Source organism: Paramormyrops kingsleyae, chromosome 12 (genome assembly GCF_048594095.1).
Source record: "Paramormyrops kingsleyae isolate MSU_618 chromosome 12, PKINGS_0.4, whole genome shotgun sequence".
In the NCBI taxonomy this organism is placed as follows: Eukaryota; Metazoa; Chordata; class Actinopteri; order Osteoglossiformes; family Mormyridae; genus Paramormyrops; species Paramormyrops kingsleyae.
This window is the reverse complement of record NC_132808.1, coordinates 18,654,020-18,677,000: the sequence shown is the minus strand read 5'-3', so window position 1 is coordinate 18,677,000 and position 22,981 is coordinate 18,654,020.

Below are 22,981 nucleotides of genomic sequence, written 5' to 3'. Positions count from 1 at the left end.
GGCAGATCGGCGGCGGCAGCAGGCAGCGCAGCCGCGGGCGGATCGGCGGCGGCAGCAGGTAGCGCAGCCGCAGGCAGATCGGCGGCGGCAGCAGGCAGAGCAGCCGCGGGTGGATCGGCGGAGGCAGCAGGCAGCGCAGCCGCAGGCGGATCGACGGAGGCAGCAGACCGGAGAGGTTGTGCTGCTGGCCGATCGGCGGAAGCTGCAGCAGGCGGTGCCGCAAGCAGGGCGGCGGCAGCTGCAGCAGGCGACGCCGCTGGCAGAGCGGAGACGTCAGCAGCCGGCGGTGCCGCGGGCAGAGCGGCGGCATCAACCGCCGGCAGGTCCGGACCGAACCGGTCTGGTGCAGGAAGGAGGGGTGCTGAGCGCGTATGCGCCCTCCCTTTTCGCGCTTTAGGGACCCGGGGACTGGCGTCTCTAACAGCGCTGTTCCCTCTCCCAGGACAGCGCTCTGGCCAGGCATCCCCCGTCTCCAAAGCAGGCAGGTCCTCCGTGTCTTGGGGTCCACCCATCACCCAGGCGTCCTCCAAGGCGGGGCGAAGGGAGCACGCTCCCAAGAAGAGAGTTGGGGCGGCTTCTTCAGCCTTTCCCTTTCGCCTCTTCTTTCTCCTTCTGGATCCGGAAGGCAGCAGTGGAGTCGCATCAGCGGGTGGCGAGCGGTACATCAGCCCGCTGTCAAGCTCCACCTGCCTTTGCAGGGCTGCAGCCGCTACCTCCCGAAGCTGCTGGAGGCTTTCGCGCACCACGTCCGCTTGGTGCGCGTCGCCGGGGACAGATATCCCCTCCAGGATATCCCGGCTTCGGTGAACTAACCGGAGTGCTGCGGGATCCTCTCGGATCTCGGGTTGGGCCAGCCAGTATAGGACCTCGTCTACCAAGCCGAGGTACTCTTCCTCGGCTAGGGGGGATCCTTTCTTGCAGAGATCTGTCATTCTGTCAGCTTCGGGATGGAACGCGAGCACGGAAGCAGGCGAATGAAGCCAGAAGGTCCAGTGCAGGGTTTATTATAGGTAAAAGGACAGGTGCAGACAACGACGGACCATACAACGATGACAGATCTGGGGAATACAGACTGAGACTCGGACTAAATACACAAGACTAGGTAACAGAACGAGCTACAGGTGGGAACAATTAGGGCGAAACAGAAGGTAATGAGGTGGGCGTGGCACACATCGGGAGCGGACGGAGCGGGGCGTGACAAAAGCACTGTAAGATAAACAGAAATCTCGTTGCCAATTAGTTTGTCCGGACTTTTTCCCATTATCTCCCTATAACTGTTTTCAGAATTTGGAGATGAATGTTACCCACTGCTGATGACAGATGTTTCAAATCAAGGCAATAATCCCTGTGTTTTATTATGTATTAGAGAAGCTGCATGTCCTCTAGGCACAGGACCTCCCCGTGCTGGACACTGCTGGTCCAGATGGTGAAGCACCATTTATTATAGATACTGGGTGATGTCTAGCTGACTCGGGCTGTTTTGGTCTTTTTCTCTAAAGATGGAGCCAACCAAGACTACTGCTGTGTTTTCCTACCCTTGTGCTTCCTGTTTTTTTATTATTTTATGTAACAAACTTCAGATCATTTCCACCGGGAATGAGATCCCAAAGCCCACTAGTTTTTATCCCGAATTACAATGCCATGGGAATAGCGGTTCTATACTGTATGTATGTACTGTATATCTGTATATTACTTCTATGAAAATTAGCTACAATGTTAATTTCATCTGCCATCCCTGGACAGGTGATGTAGTGGCAACCAGAAGGATAGCTAAACGCTGATTGGAAGACTAGTAAAATGCAGATGTTAAGAGAAAACAGTAGAATAGAGTAGAGTCAAGTATGTCAAGTATGTTTGTGAGTTGGGGAGGTGCCGTCTGTCCCTGGAGAGTCACGTGATCACATGGGTTTGCATCAATTTTCTCCAGCCTGATCTCTGTTTTCACAGGTTATTTATACAACCGTCTTTCTTTTTTCAGCTCATCACTAAGCCCAGATCTGAGCAAGGTTCACAATGGCCCCCATTCACAGTGTTAACACTCATTTCTTTCCCCCAATCTTTGTCAAAATGGCATTTCCCATGTCACACCATTCTGTCCTTGAGTCGAACCAGAAGTTTGTGGGTAGATGTCCGTTGTGATTCTAACCATCATTTTCTAAATGGTGTATTGTATTACAGAAGTTGGTACTGAATTCTGGAGGGATATATTTTTTGAAGTACTCACTGATGACAAGATAAAAGAACAAAACAAATTGCCATTGGAAGAGGACATGTGCCGGGTGTCTTGTGAGATTCACAGCGACACAGAGGACTGTTCTCAGAAAATGTTTCTCTCCAGAGAAACATTTCTCTGTTTCTCTTTGGGCAAAATGAAGTGAACAATCCACATATTCTGATATATCAGTTTGGTTGTAGAACATCAGCTGACCGTAACATAAACCCGAGCGACAAACCCACAAAACAAAAGTTGGTAGTGTGTCTGTGTGTGTTTTTTTTTAATATGAAAAATAAAACAGATAACAATGTCCCTATTCTTTTGAAAAATGGCTCTATCAACTGGGAATCATTATACATAAACTGTAAAGCATTTTATTCCTCTATTGAATTTTCTTGTATCATTCTCGCTGAAATATATATTCCCCCCTCAGGAAAAAAGAGCATGTCTTGTGACAGCTGCTGGCTGATTAGGTTATACAACTGAAAAATAATCACACAAACTTCATGATTATTATTATGGCTGTTTTTAATCACATCAACCTGAAAAGTAGGTCCCCCAAGTACAAGCAGTTGGTAAACGGCTCAACCAGAGAGGGGACAGTATAGATCATCCATCATACTAAAGGACGCAGAGCCACTGGGGAACCCTGACCATAGTGCGACGATTTGCATTTACGTTTATTGGTTTAGCAGTTGCTTTCCTCCACGGCGACTCATGCAAATAAATAGAGCTTTGCAACAGGCGAAGAGCATCAAGTCAAGTATAGGATGTATGGTAAATATTAATATATCTCATAACAACTAAGTACAAAGCATTCAACCTTTTTCTGTATCCACTTGTCCTATTCAGGGTTGGGGGGTATGGACCAGAGGTAGATAGCTCAGGTCCAGAGAGTGAAAATCTTTCTTTGACACTGTAATACTACCTGAGGGAACATGAATAATATAGTAGTACACACTTACTTAATGCATTAATCAACAAGTAACTAAGTGTTTGTTAATTACTGATCCCATGTTCATTCATCATTAATCAATCATGACAGTTCATGTATTTCATGGGGAAACCTATATCAGTTCATGATTTGTTCTTGAGCAGTAAATGATTAAAATTTTTGGCAAGTGATCTTACCATTATTAACTAATCAGTTAACTGTTAACTAATATAGTGCCTGAATAGAATACATGAACTGTCATGATTAATTCTTGATGCGTGAACATGGGGTCAGTACATAACTAACACTTAGTTACTGGTTAATTAATGCATTAAGCAAGCGTGTACTACTACATTACCCTCAAGTAAAGTGTGACCATTTCACACCAATAGACAATTTGGTAACCAACTGACCTTTTTTCCTTTTTGATTTATGGGGTGAAACCCCTCAAAAACACAGGAGAACATTCACACATGGACCCAGGGTACAGACATGAACCCAGATCCCAGAGGCATTAGTCAGCAGCGCTAACCACCACACCACCAACTACCGAATATGTACCAGCAATTTAAAACATTTTGGAAACTGTCATTTAGAATAATAAACTGCATCAGGGCTCAGGCGAACAATACATTTGTATAAATGCAAGCAAAAATTTTAAACTCAAAGTCAGTCAGGAAAATAGTTTAAAAATGTTCCATTGTGTCGGGAGAGGAGATCCAAGGCTGCCCTGATTCAACAGTTTGAAATGTTATGATGGTAATAATGACGTTAATATTGATGAGCACATGGACAGGGACACTTCGTCAACAATGACACACCATGGTCACCGAAAGTCACTGGTGCTGTTCGGAAAGCTATCAACGGGTCATAAAACATTACAGGTAATATACACTGAACAAAAGGTAGTAATACTTGCTGCAGCCTTTTCTTGGGATCCATCACTGACTATGAAAATGGAATCTCTTTTGCAGATACTGACCGCTCCTTGCCTAACAAGCACTTTACTGTAAATGTGAAAGACTGTCACTGATCGCCACCTCGTCCCTTCATGCCTCCAGAGTTCTTTATCACCTTTCACCGCCCATCCTCCTCCTAACTGACAAGCCTGTAAATTCACGACAGCACTCGCCGAAAGAGTAAGAGATCCACCAGCTTTTAACACAATTAACTGCGGAAGAGCAACCAACTCCGACCTGCCATGTCCCTGTTCCACCAAAACACAGCATTATCCAGATAGCCCAGGTGTGGGCAACCTTACCCGCAAAGGGCCGGTGTGTATACAGGTTTTTGGGATAACCTGTAGGTCAGCTGTTCAAACCCAGGTGTGAGGACTCTTCAGCCAATCAGTCCTCTAATTAGTGACCTAATTAGGGAGTTGCAGCGAAAACCTGCATACACACCGGCCCTTTGCCGATAAGATTGCCCACCCCTGAGATAGACCCAGTATGGACAGATACAGTACTTTTCAAAAGTCATGGGTAGTCAGAAAATGTTTAAATCTATTCTTATTTAATATTTGCTCAGGAAAAACACAATTTAACAATAGAATACAGTATATGCAAATAAACAGTTATGCAATAAAATATTACAAGAATTTCCTCTGATCTCTGAAAAGGTGCTGTTATCTTCTTGAATGGCCATCTGGAAGATTGCTTTGGGCCCCAAACCTCTGAAGGCTAATTCATACTTTGCTTTGCCACACGTGCTTTCAGTTGTGGATGAGAGTGACGTAAATTTCTTAATCAGGGGTTGGATGTGGATGGCTGTGGTCGGTGTTCGTGTAGCACAGATTTTTATGTGTAGTGGAAACCATGCTTGTCTTTGCCCATGTGAAAGATAATTGATTAGGTATTTCCAGTAGGTGGCAGCACTGACTTTCAACGATCAGCAGTCAAAAACAAAAGAGTAGAGGAAGAATAGCTGTTGCTGTTGTTGTAGTGGTTATGGGGAGCAGTTCTATGAGGAGGATCTGAGGTAGCTGCTTATCTAATTTTTCATACTGTTAAGACATTACACCGAGGTATATGGTATTTTAAAAAGCAACACTATTGAGGCATTACCGTAATACCGCAGAAGTCTTGACTAATAACTTTAACATCGTTCATACAAGTTTACCCGATTCACTACGTTACTTATATTTGTGTTTGTTGCAGAACATCAGCCCTCTTCTGGTCTGGTGGAGTAACACTGCAGTATGCATGCATGAACCACAGGTATCCGCAGCCAAATGTAGTATGAACACAAGGTCCTGCGCAGACAACCGTCCCCAACCAAAAAGCGCACATGGAAAAGTGAAGGATGAACTAGGCTTCAGCCATTCCATGGATTTATTTCACCACCAACTCTCTTACTTAATTAACTCAATTAGTTAAATAACTTGATGAGGTATTGATTATCCAAACACGGCATGTTAGTGATCAACAACTATATGGGTATAGTGGATGGTTTCCGTAAATATTGGGGTGACATTGAATGGTTAAGCTGACACACTTTGACAGACATAATATCATAGTTTTACACCCACATGAAGATCTTTTAAAGATAATTTTCTTTGACTGCCTGAGACTGTTGCACAGTAATGTGTATTCAATCAATCTTCAGACCTGTATGGTGATTCTGTCTGTTTCAAACATATCAATATCATTCTATTCTTAAAATAATCATCTTTATTCCTGGAAGTCTTGCACATGAAAGTGCATCAGAGGTCTTCCAATCTGCTAGTGGCTCTATAGCTCCATGGCTAATAGGTAGCAGGACACTCTGTAACCTTTCAGGCTGCCTTGCAGTTAGCATTGGAACACCTCAAGGCTGCAAGACTTCAGTCCTGTGTTACTCTTTGTATGGTAATGACTGCAGCTTCAAACGCCCATCTGGAAAAATGCTAAAGCGTGTAAAGGACACCAGCCTAGTGGGCAGTAAAGGGAGGTAGCGGTCACACCATCTCTCTCTATGAATCAATGATGCCGACATCACGGTGGTTGTGTCTTTCAAATTCCTGGAGACAACCATTTCCAGAGCACTCTGATGGGACCGAGACCTCACAAATCATGATATAGAAAGGTGAGCGCTCCATGTTCTTCCTGGCCCAGTGAAATACTGAGTGTTACCCAACTTATGGTGCAATTATGCACAGCATCACTGTACCGGCACATCTTGCATCATTGTCTTGTTTGGCGCAACCTCTGCCTGCACCAAAGACAATGTGCTATCAAACCGGTAGAGAACGTCATAAATTGCCAACACCCCCCACTGAGCAACATGGTCGGTACCCGTCCAACCCTGTCCTATGTGTCTTATCCCCTTTTGGCCAGCAGGTGTCACTGGTCATCCTGCTTCCCCCCCATCCTGCTTCCCCCCATCCTAGTGTGTTACCCTGCCTTTTATTTCTGTCTTATCAGTTTGGTTTTGACTCTTTTCGTTTTCAGTATCCTTCTTTCTGTTTGTTTCTGCTAATAAGAGCCGGACTTGTTGGCCCTGCTACGTGATTCGTCCCCCCTTCACCATGCCCCACCATTACATAACATGCACAACTCTAGGGTGGTGAAGCGTGATTCTCACCAGTCCATCCCAGGCCATTCGCTAGTGATTTATATTTGGCTTGCACTTGCTTCACAATAATCTATCGTCGCACTGCATGTTTGCATATATATATTTGCCAATTACACTGCTTCATGTGAAGTATCAACTGATGGTGGTATCATGTTTTTATGATGATCAGCACAAAATGGATCAGGGATATTTGACGTACCTAATAAATGAAGTAGCAGCCGTGTTAATTTTAGCAAGCGAGAGACATAGAACTCAGCAGTAATATTTTATGCTTGGTGTACCCTGGTCAACAGTTCAATAGCATGGTAATCGTGGAAGAAAGTTAAATCGATGTTTGATTACAGCCACAGGTGCTTTAAAATAAGGGGGGGGGGGGGGGGGGGGGGGGGTGATAGCAAGGGCCCCTGAGTGACAGGGGCCCTAAAAATCTGGAATATGTGTTATGGGGCCCAAAATAATATCTAGCAGTGCCCCTGATTAGGGCACAATGAAAATGAGAAACACTAAACATTTTGAAAACTAGAAAATCCTGTGACAGAAGCAGTGCAGGGTATCTACAGTAGGTTGATGAGTGGTGTGCAAGGCCATGGAACCACAAAGACCATGCTGGGAAACGGAGAAATGATGGAAAAACAGACATGTCTCATATCACTTTAGATTATTACCAGGTTTCCAAACATCAATTTGCAGCCTTTTTGTGAAAATGGTAAATATAGTGAAAATATAGTGAGGAAAGACATAATTTTCTGCCGTAGGATTAGAAAAAAGAAATTATCGCTTTGTTTGAGGTTAATTAATTTGCACGTTTACAAATGAAGAAAATCTCATCTGAGACATTGTTTCCATTTGGCGCAAGGAATGTTTAAGTTTTTTTAATTCATTTTGAAACTACACCACTACTTCATTCATATACTTCAACATTTGGTTTTATTTATACAGTACATGGTGATATCCTCCTGAGACCCAAGGAAAAAAGTGTCCTTCAATTATAGGTTATTTGTCTTTGGAGGAAATAAGACATCTTACAATTTATGTTCTCAAATTTATTTTTATTTTTAATTTCACAGCAAGTCCTCTTTAGTGTACAACAGGAATAAATATGTTTCCTTACATCAGTGAAAAGAAACAAAATGTCTACTACAATGGACATAAATGAATGGGTGGGGTCCCAGGAGGTTATCTTTTGCTGAGGGGTTCCCATAATCTTTGTAAATGAAAGGGCAAGACCTTCGCTTCTAATTTTTAATTAGTAAATGTACTAGAATTCCTTTTGATACTTAGTGCCTTCATGTATTGAAGTAGTATTGTAATTTATGAATTTGCGTGGAACCATCAGCATTATTTATTACCGTACTGTAATTTTTGGCAGATATGTTTACTAATCATTGGAAATTCCTTTTGCATTTAAAAAATGGCTTTGTTCTTAAATTCAAACATTACATTCTCTCACTGCTCAGTTTGTTGTTCATGGTACTGAGATAGGAAAATAGAAAATCTGAGTTTCTACAAAAAGGAAGTAAAAGTGCGTAATAGGATGAAAGTGTCGCTGCAGCCTCACTTCCTGTCAGGTTAAATGGGTTTTTCTCTCCCCTTTGTTTTCCTTCTCTGTGGATCCACAAACCAGTGTGGCATCAATAAATAAAATCATGACTGTCACAGCTGTATAGCTGGGCTTTCCTGCTCAGGGTGGGCATGGATAGCTGGGCATTTCTGCTCAGGGTGGGCATAGATTGGCATTCTGCTCAGGGTGGGCATGGATAGCTGGGCATTTCTGCTCAGGGTGGGCATGTATAGGTGGGCATTTCTGCTCAGGGTGGGCATGGATAGGTGGGCATTTCTGCTCAGGGTGGGCATGTATAGGTGGGCATTTCTGCTCAGGGTGGGCATGGATAGGTGGGCATTTCTGCTCAGGGTGGGCATGGATAGGTGGGCATTTCTGCTCAGGGTGGTCATGGATGGCTGGGCATTTCTGCTCAGGGTGGGCATAGATAGGCATTCTGCTCATGGTGGGCATGCATAGGTGGCCATTTTTGCCCACTAGCCACGCACTCTACCTGCCTCTACCTCTATATAGTTCAGCTGATGTAACTATAACATTTCCCAGCATGATATATTACTGAAGTCGCCTATAATGTATCATTATGCTAATAATTTATGTATTGTTACAGTTTGCTAGCACGATTCCCACTGCCTTTAAGCCTGCAGTCTCACAGAGGACTTAAAGGCTTGACCCTATTCCAATAACCCACCTCCCTCTCGGTTCGTCTTTGACAGGGGACACATATTAATCAGTCTTTAATATGGGAACTCATGGCCTTGGATTAATGAAATCGGTGACCCTACTGTTTACTTCCAAATTAATTGCGGCGACTTCATAATTGCCAGAGGTGCTCCAGTTGTGTACTCATGATCTTAGCATCATCACCGGAGCTCACCTGCAGTGAATAGTCAATGTTTCATCATTCAGGGTGTGAGAAAACAGCTCCCTAATTTCAAGTGTGATAAAACGGAAACATTGAAAACGTAGGCTATGAGTATATGTTACGGTCTCTCTAAATTTGTTGGGAAAGGCGCTGATGTTCCTCGTTATACTTGTGGAAGACTAAACATGCTAATGGTCCTGCCCTTTCCACCTCCTCACAGAAGACCAACCCCCGAACCCCCCGAGTCCTGTCCGGCCTCGCAGCCAATCCTGCCTGTAGGGCTGGCCACAACCTCATACTGAGCCTCCTCCAAATCGTCCTCTGCTAAGCTGCCAAATCGTCTCCACTCCAGGAACTCTCCATAACCTTGGAATCCACCACACTGACACCCCGCTAAGCTGGCAAAAATCCCGGTGTTGCCATGGACACCGAAGCTCCTCTATTTCAAACGCGGCGCCGCGGCATTCCAAAATCCCGTTCCTCTTCGGCAAACAGATCAGGATAGATCCATTTGTTTCTCACCTCCCGCTCGACCCAGTCCGCTCCTGTGCCGGCCTTCTTCGACCACTTTATCGCCATGTTAGCGGACCACCTTGCCTGTGTGACCTGTATGTTCTAGATCATCCAGAAAAAACCTATCCGTTACGTCCTACTTGGTAAGAATAGGCTTGCATTACAAGAGACAATTCACCAACTGCACTTTGTTTAAATTGCCAAACATTTTAACTGAAGCAATTTCGATACATTCTCAATGGTACAAGACTTGGACCTCCTGGGCATTTAACCTTCTGGATTATAATTAAGGCAAATTCTTTACCTACTACATTACCGCCATATAGAAGATTTATAAAGATTTATAAAGATCCAGCAGTTTTGTCGATAAAACACTGATGCGGATCTGCAGCCTATTAGCTCTTAGCTCCGTGTTCTTCCTACATAATGGGCAGAATAATTCTTTTACTGAGCTTTAATCTTCCAATGGAACCTAGCAACGGTGCTTCAACAAAGAGTCCCGTTTCATCAATGCTAAGTCACGGGATACTTAAAGCTCTTCTCCATACAGCTTTTACCACAAACAGCTACTCCATCCCATTCACCAGTTGGCTGCCTTTATGTCGCTTCTGTTATAGGCTAATTTGATTGCTCAAGCTTTTCCATGAAGTAGCAGTAGCAGGTGGTTTCGGCACTGACTGTGAACAAAACGTTCAGCTCAGGCACAGGGATGCTGGCTTGGCGTCTCCCAAGGACACATTTGTCCTCTTCTTGCCTAAGTGCATCCTTCAATCCTACTTAAGTCTTAAGAATGAATTGGCCAATTCAGAAAAAATATGCTTAAGGTCACTGATTATAAAATAACTCCTCTTTCATCTTTTTTTCCAGTTGTACCTGTTTTTAAATGCATGCAACAGCTACTGTTCCTGCTTTAAAAATTGACCACAACCTCATCCGCCCACAACAAATATCTCCTCTTTTAATTTTCTTCTTGGCCAAATTTTTTCGGCATTCTTTCAACCATTTTGAAAGCCGGTAGAAAATATGGGGAAAAATGCATGGCACGCTAACAACGATTTCAAAACGTGTTCACAAAGAAACACAAAAATAGCGGGAAAAAAACTTCTAACGGGCTAATTCTGGCACTTGAAGAGTAATTATGAAATCTGGTGAACCTGCACTTAGAAATTTCATTCTCTTACATTTAAGTAATAGGCGAAGAGGGACAGGGTCGATTTTATACGTTTATGACCTGATACTTGACATTTACGAACCCTGTCGGAAAGGCTTAAAAATCAATGAAACACTGGTCCTCTCTGGGTGTTGTGGTTCAGTGGGTAGCTCTGTTACCATATACCTCCAGCGTTTTGGGTTTGAATCCCACCTTTCATGTTCTCTCTGGGTGTTGTGGTTCAGTGGGTAGCTCTGTTACCATATACCTCCAGCGTTTTGGGTTTGAATCCCACCTTTCATGCCCTCTCTGGGTGTTGTGGTTCAGTGGGTAGCTCTGTTACCATATACCTCCAGCGTTTTGGGTTTGAATCCCACCTTTCATGTCCTCTCTGGGTGTTGTGGTTCAGTGGGTAGCTCTTTTACCATATACCTCCAGCGTTTTGGGTTTGAATCCCACCTTTCATGTCCTCTCTGGGTGTTGTGGTTCAGTGGGTAGCTCTGTTATCATATACCTCCAGCGTTTTGGGTTTGAATCCCACCTTTCATGTCCTCTCTGGGTGTTGTGGTTCAGTGGGTAGCTCTGTTACCATATACCTCCAGCGTTTTGGGTTTGAATCCCACCTTTCATGTCCTCTCTGGGTGTTGTGGTTCAGTGGGTAGCTCTGTTACCATATACCTCCAGCGTTTTGGGTTTGAATCACACCTTTCATGCCCTCTCTGGGTGTTGTGGTTCAGTGGGTAGCTCTGTTACCATATACCTCCAGCGTTTTGGGCTGCAATCCCACATTTCATGTCCTCTCTGGGGTTTGCCTGCTTTCACTGTGTCATGCGGATTTCCTCCCACAGTCAGCTGAGCTCACTGGCATCTCTAAACTGCCCATAGCATACGATTATGTGTCTGTCTATGTGCCCTGCGACGGACTGGCATCCCATCTAGGGTGTACCCCAACCCTGCGCTGCCTGGCATGGATTCCGGGCTCCTCTGTGTCTCTGACCCAGATAAACAGAAAATGGATGACGTGTTCTTTCCAAATATCTATATATGTTTCTACTGGGCAGAATTTCCCATTTGTGGTCCTGGAGGACTAGACTGCAACACATTGTGCAGGTTTCCCTGCTCAAATACACCTAATTCAGCTCATCAACTAATAGCCAGGTTTAGCAGGTATGTTTGAGCAGGGAAATGTTCTTTTAAGCACTTACGTAAGTCGCTCTGGCTAAGGGCATCTGCCAAACGCTGTGAATGTAAATGTAAATCTGTAAACCGTGTTGCAGCCTGGCCCTACAGGATCAGATTTGGGGAATCCAGCTGTGAGGCATTAAGAAAGAGGAGAAGCGTTTTACTTTCGTTATGGATAAATTCATCTCTGAGAGACAATTAAACAGGGGAGAAAGATACCTCTATTGTTTCAAGCAATACAGTACAAACTAAACATTAAGGAACTTCTGTTATTTATTTACTAAATATAACAATACTGAAACACTGATTGGTATAGCTTTTACATTAGTCTTTGTAAAATTATGGGCATTTTAAAACATATTATGTAGTTATTATGGAAGAACAGTTCCTTGCTTAGGAACGGGTTGCTTTGAGAAATGCTCCCTGAAAATGAGAGTATAATTCAACCATCCAGGTGTTCGGAATTGCAGGAGGTGCTGTTTTGTCACATGGAAGACATCTTCATCGTCGTTAGAATACATAAAACACAATGTGGAGAAAAATTAAGAAACCGACCAAGAGAGATGGGAAAAATTCACCATACAAAAGACAAAAAAAATAAAATAAAATAATAATTAGATCAGGCAATTAAAAAGGCTTGAATTGAACTGCAGCAGCATGGAGGTAGGAGAAAGGAGAGAGTGTAGCTGAGAAGTGTGGCTTCTTTAGGAGGTGAGCATTGGCTGTTCTAATATTAGCTGCCACTTGAGTCCATCGCTGGGGAGCTGCAGACCAGAAAAATCGAGATTTAGAAATGGAAGAATGAAGAAATGATAAAGGTGGTAGATGATAGGAAGCATATGGGGGGAGGAAGATAGATGAGTATGAGGGGCACCAGAGTAGTATCAGGCCTCGGCCCAAATCTATAATATGATGCTTTTGTATAATAGGGATCAAAACTGTGTTTGTGTCATATAGGGCCAGTGCTGTAGCTGTGCTTCTCAGCACTGTGACGCTGGAGTCCCCTCTCTCCGTCTCCAGGGCAGAAGCTGCCGGAACCCAGGGAGAAAACAGTCAAGCTGGTCTGCGACTTGACGAGATGGAACAGCCAGTGTTTGGTCCTGACGCTGACAATATTTTCCACACATTGGTACATTTAGTGAAAGCCAGCGTCCTACAAAACCTTAAATATTTGATATTAAATATATGGTTGTTTTGAAAAATTTGCTGAAACGACGCAGGGTGCTAAGGAGGTGCCATATGTCGAAGCTAATGATATTTATAGCTTGTAGCACCCCCTGGTGGAGAGGAGAAACATGTTTTTTTTTTTTTTTTAATTAGGGTTATGAAGGTTACTAAGGTTCACAGGCAAGTGAGCACAGAAGACAGTAACCAACAGGACAGAAAGCAGATAAATAAACTCAAAGAAAAGAGAAGCAAAAGGCATTACAGAGAGAATCATTCTGAGTATGTGTCTGTTAGGAGAGAAGACATTTTCTTTGGGAGTAAGAACATAAGAAGACGTTGTGCTATGCTGTGCTGTGTTACACATGCGAACCTGAGCAACACAACACAGCACAGAACAAAACAGCACAAAACGGTCAAGTGCAAATCTTTGTTCATTTCCTTAGATCATGAGAGCGGAATCATTCCACAAAATAATCCGTGATGAGTGTGGTGGCTCTGTGGGAAGGCTCGTCACCACACACCTTCATCTCTCGGGTTTTCGGTGGCACCTCCGCTGCACATTGGGAGCTTCTCACTTTCTCCTGTGTCGGGTGGGCTTCCTCTGGGTTCTCTCATTACCTCCCACTGGCCCAAAACTCAGCTCACTAGAAAGAAAATTCTTATTTTATGTGCTTTTATTTTATTCCATTAATGTTGGATCTATTTTTGTTGTTCTATTTCCATTTTTAATATTAATGCCTAACCCTACATGCGTTTTATTAATTCACTTAATTTTTATTCCCAATTTTATGTCTTCTACGTAAAGTGTAATATGAGCTCTATAAATAAAATCGCCTTTTTTAATCATAGTGTGTGTGTGTGTGAGTGTATAGGGCTGCACATACCCTGTAATAGCTTGGTGTCCCTATCCTTATACGCTATGCACCCTGGCATAGTCTCACCCTGTGATGGATGAGTGCTTATATGATACATGCATATAAATCATACTGCTCGAAAACCTTCATTATCTGAGCCATTTTTAAAGAAGATTCTAATTTTCTCATATTGGATTGTAATGCCACTATTACGAAAAAAATTATATATGCCAGTAAAGATCTTTTTTATGTAAGGAAACCATAAAACTGATGCACACTGATTCAGGGTGTGAACATATGTGAAAAGGGGATATGACATATAAATAGAGGATATGACATATAAATAGGGGATATGACATATAAATAGAGGATATGACATATAAATAGGGGATATGACATATAAATAGGGGATATGACATATAAATAGAGGATATTATATATAATTAGAGGATATGACATATAAATAGAGGATATGACATATAAATAGGGGATATGACATATAAATAGGGGATATGACATATAAATAGAGGATATTATATATAAATAGAGGATATGACATATAAATAGAGGATATTATATATAAATAGAGGATATGACATATAAATGGAGGATATTATATATATCAATAGGGGATACAACATATAAACAGGGGATATAACATATAGGGGACATAATTTATATATATATAGTTGATATGACATATAAATAGTAGATATATAAATAGAGGATATGACATATAAATAGGGGAAATAATACATAAATATAGGATATAATACATAAATAGAGGAAATAATACATAAATATAGGATATAATACATAAATAGAGGTCTCCAAAGCTGACTGCTCCCACTTGTACTTTATTGTGCTCATTACCTGATTTTATATATTGCAGACAAATTGTGGTCACTTTGTCAATGTCTCATTATTTCTGTCCTTAGCAGTGCGATGGCAATGATTAATTTCTAACATCCAATAAACAAAACCTTGCCTTCCAATTAATTAAAGGTAAAAAAAAAGCTAATGTGTATGGCTGAAATATTGTTTTTATAAATAAGGATAATGGAATCCATGGCATTTCCTTTTTTCCGGTTTTTATCTTTTTGCTGATGCTCTCATATCACTTGCTGGTGTAACCAGGACGACTTACCATGGTCCTTTTGATTAAATATGAAATACTGTGCTCAATAGGTCAGGCAGCAGAAGCAGTTAAAAGTGCTGCATTCTTGACCAGAGAAAGTTGAGGTCCATATACTAGGAGGACTCTTGCAGTCACATCCTAGAGTTTAATTTGAACTGCAGATACGCTGAGACGTTACAAACAAAATACAAAAGAGCAAAAGCAGAAGAGCTATTAGTAAAGCAGCAGAACGTAAAGGCCCTATCTGAATTATGCTTTGTTTAAAAGAGTATATGATATAGTCACGTGGTTTTTCTTTAAATGCTTCTCCAAATTGAATCATTATGCTTGAAAATGCATTAAAGAAACATCTATAGAACATATATAATGATGAGAGCTTACTTTTTAGGTTAAAGCCTGTATAGAGGGAATTCAATTAACATGTTCAGATTGAAGTATGAATGCATTAAAGCACATGGGAGTTTTACTTACAGAAAAACGTTCTGACGGCAGAATGAAACATGGTTGTTTCAGAGAGACTACCAATCAGATTGTAGAGGAGGAGGTTCCAAGCAACTAGAGGAGGTGGGACAAAGGCATCTGATTGGTTGGTCCCGCCTCCTCTAGTTGCTTGGATCCACCTCCTCTACAGTCTGATTGGTTATCTCTCTGAACCAATCATTTTTCATTCTGCCCTTAGAACATTTTTCTGTAAGTAAGATTCCCATGAGCTGCATTAAAACCATATCCAAGGAGGATAGCTCAGGAGGGGTCTCTCTACAGATGGCCACGAGAACCATTTATAGGATTTTCCTCTGTTTTTTAGTTTTCCTGCAGTGTTGCAATGATTCCCCCATTCAATTCTCTTCAGCTGAAGACTGTAATCTGCAAAATCTGCAGACCATTACCCTGCATGTATCCAAAGGCATGTGGTTGTTAACATAAAGGGATCTTTTGCTGTTTTGCACCTACAAGTTACTGCAATAATACCATCCGGGCCGCTATCCCTGCCTGCATGTCACAAAGAGGTTCCCCGGCTCGCGGCTTGTGTGGCTTAAGCGTAATACCGTTCGGATTTCCGGCGCTACAGCAGGTGAAATTTTTGTGACGCAAGCAGGCGATTTATGACAGAATGGGATGCCAAGCAGCCAGCCTACAGACCCACCCTACCTGATCATGCAGGTCAGCCATACATGCTGATGCTGGCCAGTTTGGGTGCATCCCCGCATGATCAATAGGGAGCGTCCTGCCGATTTCAGCCTTGGGCACATGTATTTCCTTTGGGAATGCTGCGGTGACAGACAGACAGCGGATTTTCATTTTCTAAAAATAACTTGGTGAAATGTGATTACTGCTATAACATACCTTCAGGAATACTGAGCAGGGAAAAAAAACGTGAAAATTATCGGGGAGAAGCTATTTAGAGATTGGAGCTGGCAAGAGACCTCAGAATGAATTCAAACTAGAAAAATATTAAATACATAAGTAAATCACCACGCATAATCCACAGTGCATTGTTTTAAACATCACACTTAAGATTTGGCTCCCTGAGCAATTCTACACTGTTATATTTAAAAGTCTGACAGTCAGTATTATATGTTTTATTATATAATAATAATTACAATATAAACAACAAAAATGATACAACACTTGGGAAATTTCTAAGGGAAACAACACCGTTCTGGATTTTTCTTGTACTAAATGTGGAAATAGTAGCTGTCTTCAGCTGCCCATTTCCGTTCCGATGAGCTGAAGGTCTGTTCGAACTGGATATAAGGCCGAATGCGAGACAGATCTATCCTGGAATCCAGTGAATGTTCTGAAGCCCTGCTCAGGAAGATGTGTGGACTCAGCAGCGGGCTGGGGATCTAAAGCGGGCAGGTCCAAGATAGAGAGTCCCAAAAAAAAATCAGACACGTCGACTGTCCTAGATATCAAACCAGAAGTTGCATTGAGTACTGGGCCACATTCATGCGTCAAAAAGTCCACAATCATCACTGTTCCCAAACTCACGAAAACCCTTTACAATGATAATGGATATTTAAATAACCCTTCTACAGAACCCAGTGAGACATTTCAGTTTAAAAATAAAAGTGATATTTGAGTTTCTTTCATGCATTTTTGCATGTAGATATCCACATGCATTCAAGTAGCCTGGTAACATTCTAAATGCAATGCAGTTGAAATCTTCACGTACACGTTATAAAACACCTTCATATTACTGCCAGCAATTGAATCTCACATTACCTTACAATATTCCATCAAAGCTGACTGAAGATAATAAGACGATGACATGATAATGATGGTTTTCGGTCTGCTCTGTCTGAAGAGCGTCTTCGCCGCAGTCACGTGTCCGACCTTGGGGTTAACCTTCCCGTTTGGTTCCTCTTTTCAGATTCATTAATGGTGAGGACAATGTTAAACCCCCTGGTCTCTCTCTGAATGGAAACTGTGAAATGGCACCCCTGTAGCAAACATAGTTGCATTATTTCTTTGTCGTAACTTAACCCCTAGCTTGCCCTTTGTGGAAAAAAAAATCAGTGAATTCCTGTGATAGTTTCCTCGAAATAGGTACATGTTTCCGAATCTTAACCAGGATTATATATTTTTTTTTTGTCCAAATGTTGGATCTCTTTCATCCTTTATTTTTAATTCGTTGTCTCCCTTGATAAAAGCCCCTATCGCTTCCAGTGGCACATGTAAAAAGTGTTGTCAGTCAGTTGGCCCCTTATCTGTCCCTGCACCCTGTCATAGCCTACCCTCCCCCCACCCCCCTGAGCTGCTTTGGACTCAGGTTGATTAAGAACACCCCCCAGACACAAAAGAGCAAACACACTAATCAGATACAAGTCGAGAAAAATGACCTCACCTCAGACCACCCCTCACTATTTTTTTCCCTCCATTTTGGGATGAGGGGGATATTGGCAGGGAGGTATAGATAAGGGTTGGATGAGTAACACCATGTCGAGATGGCGAAAGATCAATGGAGGGCGTTTTTGTCGTCCTGAAGTTTAACAAATAATAAATTACCCTTGATCATTCAGTGTGACTCTCTCACGCCTTTGTGAAATTAATCATTTTGTATGTTTAGGAAGGCGTTCAGTAGATTTTCCTTTTGAAAGCCAGTGTTGGGCATTTCAGGTCCGGAAGCTATGAATCCAGACTGAGATTTTGTTTCTACCAACCAGTTGAGCTCTCTGTGATTGTGACTCTTAATGCTGAACTGGTTGGTAGAAACAATCTGGATTTGAAGCTTCCGGACCTGAAATGAACAACACCATTGAAAGCATCCGTTTTTCATCTACGTATTTATTTTCCAAAGTGAGTGCATTCAAGGTAAAAAAAACAAACATACAAAAAAAAAATATATATATATGACAGAATGAGTCATCTCAGAATGACCATGTCTATTATCATTATAAAACCACAATCATGTTTCATGGAACTCTGCCTACACTTCCTTGGTGTTATTCTGGGGATTTTCACTCCATAAAGGCTCCGAAAGTCAGCTCTAATTCTACTGACCTCATACTATGAATAACAATTACCCTGGCCCATGATTCTGTGTATACATTGGATTTGCGAATAAACATATTGGAAGATTAGAGGATATGCATATCTTATTTTTTAAATCATAACAGTAGCATAAGAATACTTATTTTGTACTTCTTAAATACTATGAATCCTTTGTAGTGATCTGTTAGTCACACTGGTTAGAGTTCCAGATCCACCATTCTTTTAATACCACTGGTTGCATATTTAGACCAATGCATACAATATTTACAATCACTATCTGACGTGATCTGCAATTTCAACAAGCTGTCAAATGTGTAACACGACATTAAATTTGCCGCTAAATAAGTGGCAACTTTTCACATTTCTTGCACGGTTCTATGCAGGAGGCACAGAACATGTTTCTTAATGTGAATGCAATATTTATGTTGGGCAAACAGAACAAAGCCACCTTGAAATGCATGATTCAAATGAAGGGGGTTTACTGAGAGCCCCCCCTCCAGAATAGCTAAGCATTCTGATATTTAATTATGGAGTCTCCTACAGGTACTCTGGTTGCCACCACAATTTTGAGACATATAAAGGTGATTCTGAGTTACCAAATTATCCGTAGGTACTGTATCACTGTGTGTGTGTGTGTTAGGATTATATTACTTTGTGGGGACCAAAAGCCCCCTACCATGTAATAAGAACTTGTTATTTTGACGCCATGGGGACCCTTTTTCAGGTCCCCACAAAGGTCTGTGAATGCAATCAAAAAAGTAAAAATGGCAAAAGTCTCGTTTGTTGTTTGGTTACTTACGGTTAAGGTTAGGGCTGGGTAGGGGTTAAGGTCATCATGTTGGGATTAGAGTTTTCCCCTTAGAAATGAATGGAGAGTCCACACAAAGATATAATTAGAAACACGCGTGTGTGTATGTGAGTGTGTGTGTGCGTGCATGTGTATGTGAGTGTGTTTGTGTGAGTGTGCATGTGTGTGTGTTTATGTGAGTGTGTGCATGTGCGTGCATGTCTGTGAGTGTGTGTTTGTGAGTGTGTGTGTGCGTGCATGTCTGTGAATGTGTGTTTGTGTATGTGAGTGTGTGTGTGCGTGCATGTGTGTGTGTTTATGTGAGTGTGTGCATGTCTGTGAGTGTGTGTTTGTGTATGTGAGTGTGTGTGTGCGTGCATGTGTGTGAGTTTATGTGAGTGTGTGCATGTGCGTGCATGTCTGTGAGTGTGTGTTTGTGTATGTGAGTGTGTGTGTGCGTGCATGTGTGTGAGTTTATGTGAGTGTGTGCATGTGCGTGCATGTCTGTGAGTGTGTGTTTGTGTATGTGAGTGTGTGTGCGTGCATGTGTATGTGAGTGTGTTTCTGTGAGTGTGTGTGTGCGTGCATGTGTGTGTGTTTATGTGAGTGTGTGCGTGCATGTCTGTGAGTGTGTGTTTGTGTATGTGAGTGTGTGTGTGAGCCCTGTACTTTCGAGGATAGGATTTTGAATGAATAAATAAAAAAAGAAAAAAAGAAAAGGATTTGGAGCCCTGCACCCCTGAATAAAACACATGGGCACAGAAGATGAATAGATGGATGGTGTTTAATATCTAAAAAAAAAAACATCATAATTCTGCTTATTTAGCAGATGCTTGTATCCAAAGCAACACACTGTTTTATTCATTTTGGAAAAAGCAGAGTCAGAGAGTCACTGAAGGTTAGCAGTGTCTCGAGCTCAATGGTGACATCACTCAGCTGATGCTGGTATTTGAACTAACAACATCCTGATCACAACCATGACATACTAACTTGAGCCACAAACTGCTTCCAACTGATGTACGGTAGTCTTCCCGTCTCTGCGGTTACTGTCTGTAGTTTCAGTAACCGCAGTTTCAGTCATCCGAAATTTAAAAAACTGTAAACTGTGTAACAGTATATTTCTTCATTTTTCTTTCATTCTTTGAGGAGTATTAAAAAGCAAGATTTTCATTCCATCATCCCTTGATTGATATTTAAAAAAAAATTTACCATCTCTTGAGAATTAGCCTAAAACGTCAGAATCCCTTTCATTTGAGAGAGTACAGTATTGTACAGTACTGTATAATAATGTACAATGCCTTAATTAATGTGTTAATTAGTGTTGGTAATGTATTACTGTGAGTCATTTATCAGTTACCATATGTAAGTACACGACAATCACGTTATATATGTGGTCCATATGCAATTATCTGCAGTTTCGGCTATCTGTGGTACGTCTTGGAACGTATCACCTGTGGGAACAGGGGGACTGCTGTAATATTTTCTACACATTATTAAGACAGCCTGCGGGATATTCCCCTTGTTCCTAAGTTATGTCACTTGTGTGTTATCCTGTGTTATCTTTCCTCCCGATGCGATGATATTGCCTGAGGGGTCATTGCCAGAGACGCGGCGGCGAACCGGCGCGTTCGCAACAACGTTTGGGAAACAGCGGAGGGCGCCGTGCATGGCGAATTCCTACTGCCGCCACATGAAAGGAACACCCCGAAACGGGCGCGCGCTGTCACCGCCGTGACTCCGCGTCTCTAAAAATACGCGCGAGCTGGCGGCAGCTTCACAGGCTGTGCCGAGACGCGCAGGATTTTAATTTGCTAATTAAGTGACGAGCAGGCTTCCTTTAATAACACTCGAAAAATCACAAGACGCCGACGCGCCTCTCTTGGCATGAAAAGGATGTGCGGCTCTCGCTCCCCTTCTGTTAATCTTTGTCTTTCACCACCGCGGGGCCGTGCGCATAACAATAATCTCTTCATTCGCTAAACGCCGCCTGGCCGCTGCCGTTCCGGCTAACCTCTCGCTTTAATGCATCCGTCACGTGTGGAGCGCGCCCGCGGAGCGTGAGCTCTCCTTTAGTGCAGGACACCGTGCCGGCGATCTTGACGAGGCCCCGGTGCATTCGGCAAAAATAACGGTCACACTGTTCCTCCGGAAATTCATGCTGACCTTTTAAGTGAAAAATGACATGCTGGTGAACTAAATACAGGTAGAGTCGGTGCTACAGTAGATAATGAGAGGCCATAAAGACATGGACAGACATGCTGGCTAAGTGCAGCCTTTCAGCATGTGGTGCTTTGAGGGAAAGCAGCCTAACAAGGAGCGGATCTATTATGTCTTAACATCTCAACTAAGTCAGAGGCGCATTAATCATCGGCACACGGCCGCAAAGGCAGAAAGACAGCAGCTAAGAAATAAATCAATTTTATGAACAAAATATGCCGAATGAGTTGTTCTTCCAAAGAAATTAGCCTCTGTAACACCTACACTCAACGGCCATTTTATTACATAGACAAAAGCAGCCTGATCCTGTAAAGAGTAAAATCATGGTGCTGCAACTGCATGCAGACAGTCAGGAGTGGTTCACGTATTATCCAGCTAAAATGCCCCATCTAACTGATTTTTAAACATTGCTGGACCCAGACCTGCTGGTTCCAACACCTCAAAAACAGAGGCCCTCCTGGGAGTTTCACGTACTACGGTGTCTGGAGTTTACAGAGAATGATGCAATGAACGAAAAAAAAAGTACAGTCAGCAGCAGTTTTGCTGCTGGAAAACATCTTGTTACTTCGCCAAAGCTAACAGGAAGGCCACAAGTGCAAAAATAACAGCTCAGTACAACAGTTGCGTGCAGAAAGGGATCTACGAACACCAAGCTCATCAATCTTTGAAAGACTTCTAGAGAAAAAAAGGGATTCCTATGTGGTGCCACTTGCGGATACCTAATAAAGTGGCCACTGAGTACAGACACAGTAGACATGACAGTGCTGCAGTTTTTGGTTCTTATTGTATAACTATTTTAATCATTGGCAATTTATACTGCTTGAGTACTTCTTAATCATACAAGAGCTGAACCCTCCTGCGATGTGTAAATGGCAACCAGGTCTGTGTGACGTGTAAGTAATCCTACAACCTATCTTATTTTTGATATGCAAGAGAACTATAAGCATATCGCCAGATGTTCTAGAAAGCTTGGCATTCGTTTTTTATTATTGTCATTTAATCCGTCATTTGTCATCCAGTACTGTCTCGTCTCATTATGCACACTTAATGTGATGTCACATGCAGTGTCATCTTCGAGCGAGCCCTTTGACGGGGGCTGTCCTTAATGCATCAAATGATTTACACTGACGGATGTCAACGATAAACGGTTGCCATCATGGTGCAAATATCTAGCTGAGAATTGTCTACCGGGTTAAATGTCGCAAAATGTGCCTCTCCCTTGAGTAGTTTCCAGGGACTCGAGATACGGCTGAGAGCTTTGTACTGAAGGTACATCTCAGGGAAGCCTAACGCGGCCTTTAATTATGCTGCGGGTCCTTGTAAACAGGGCTGTCGGCATCTGCCCGGGACTCAG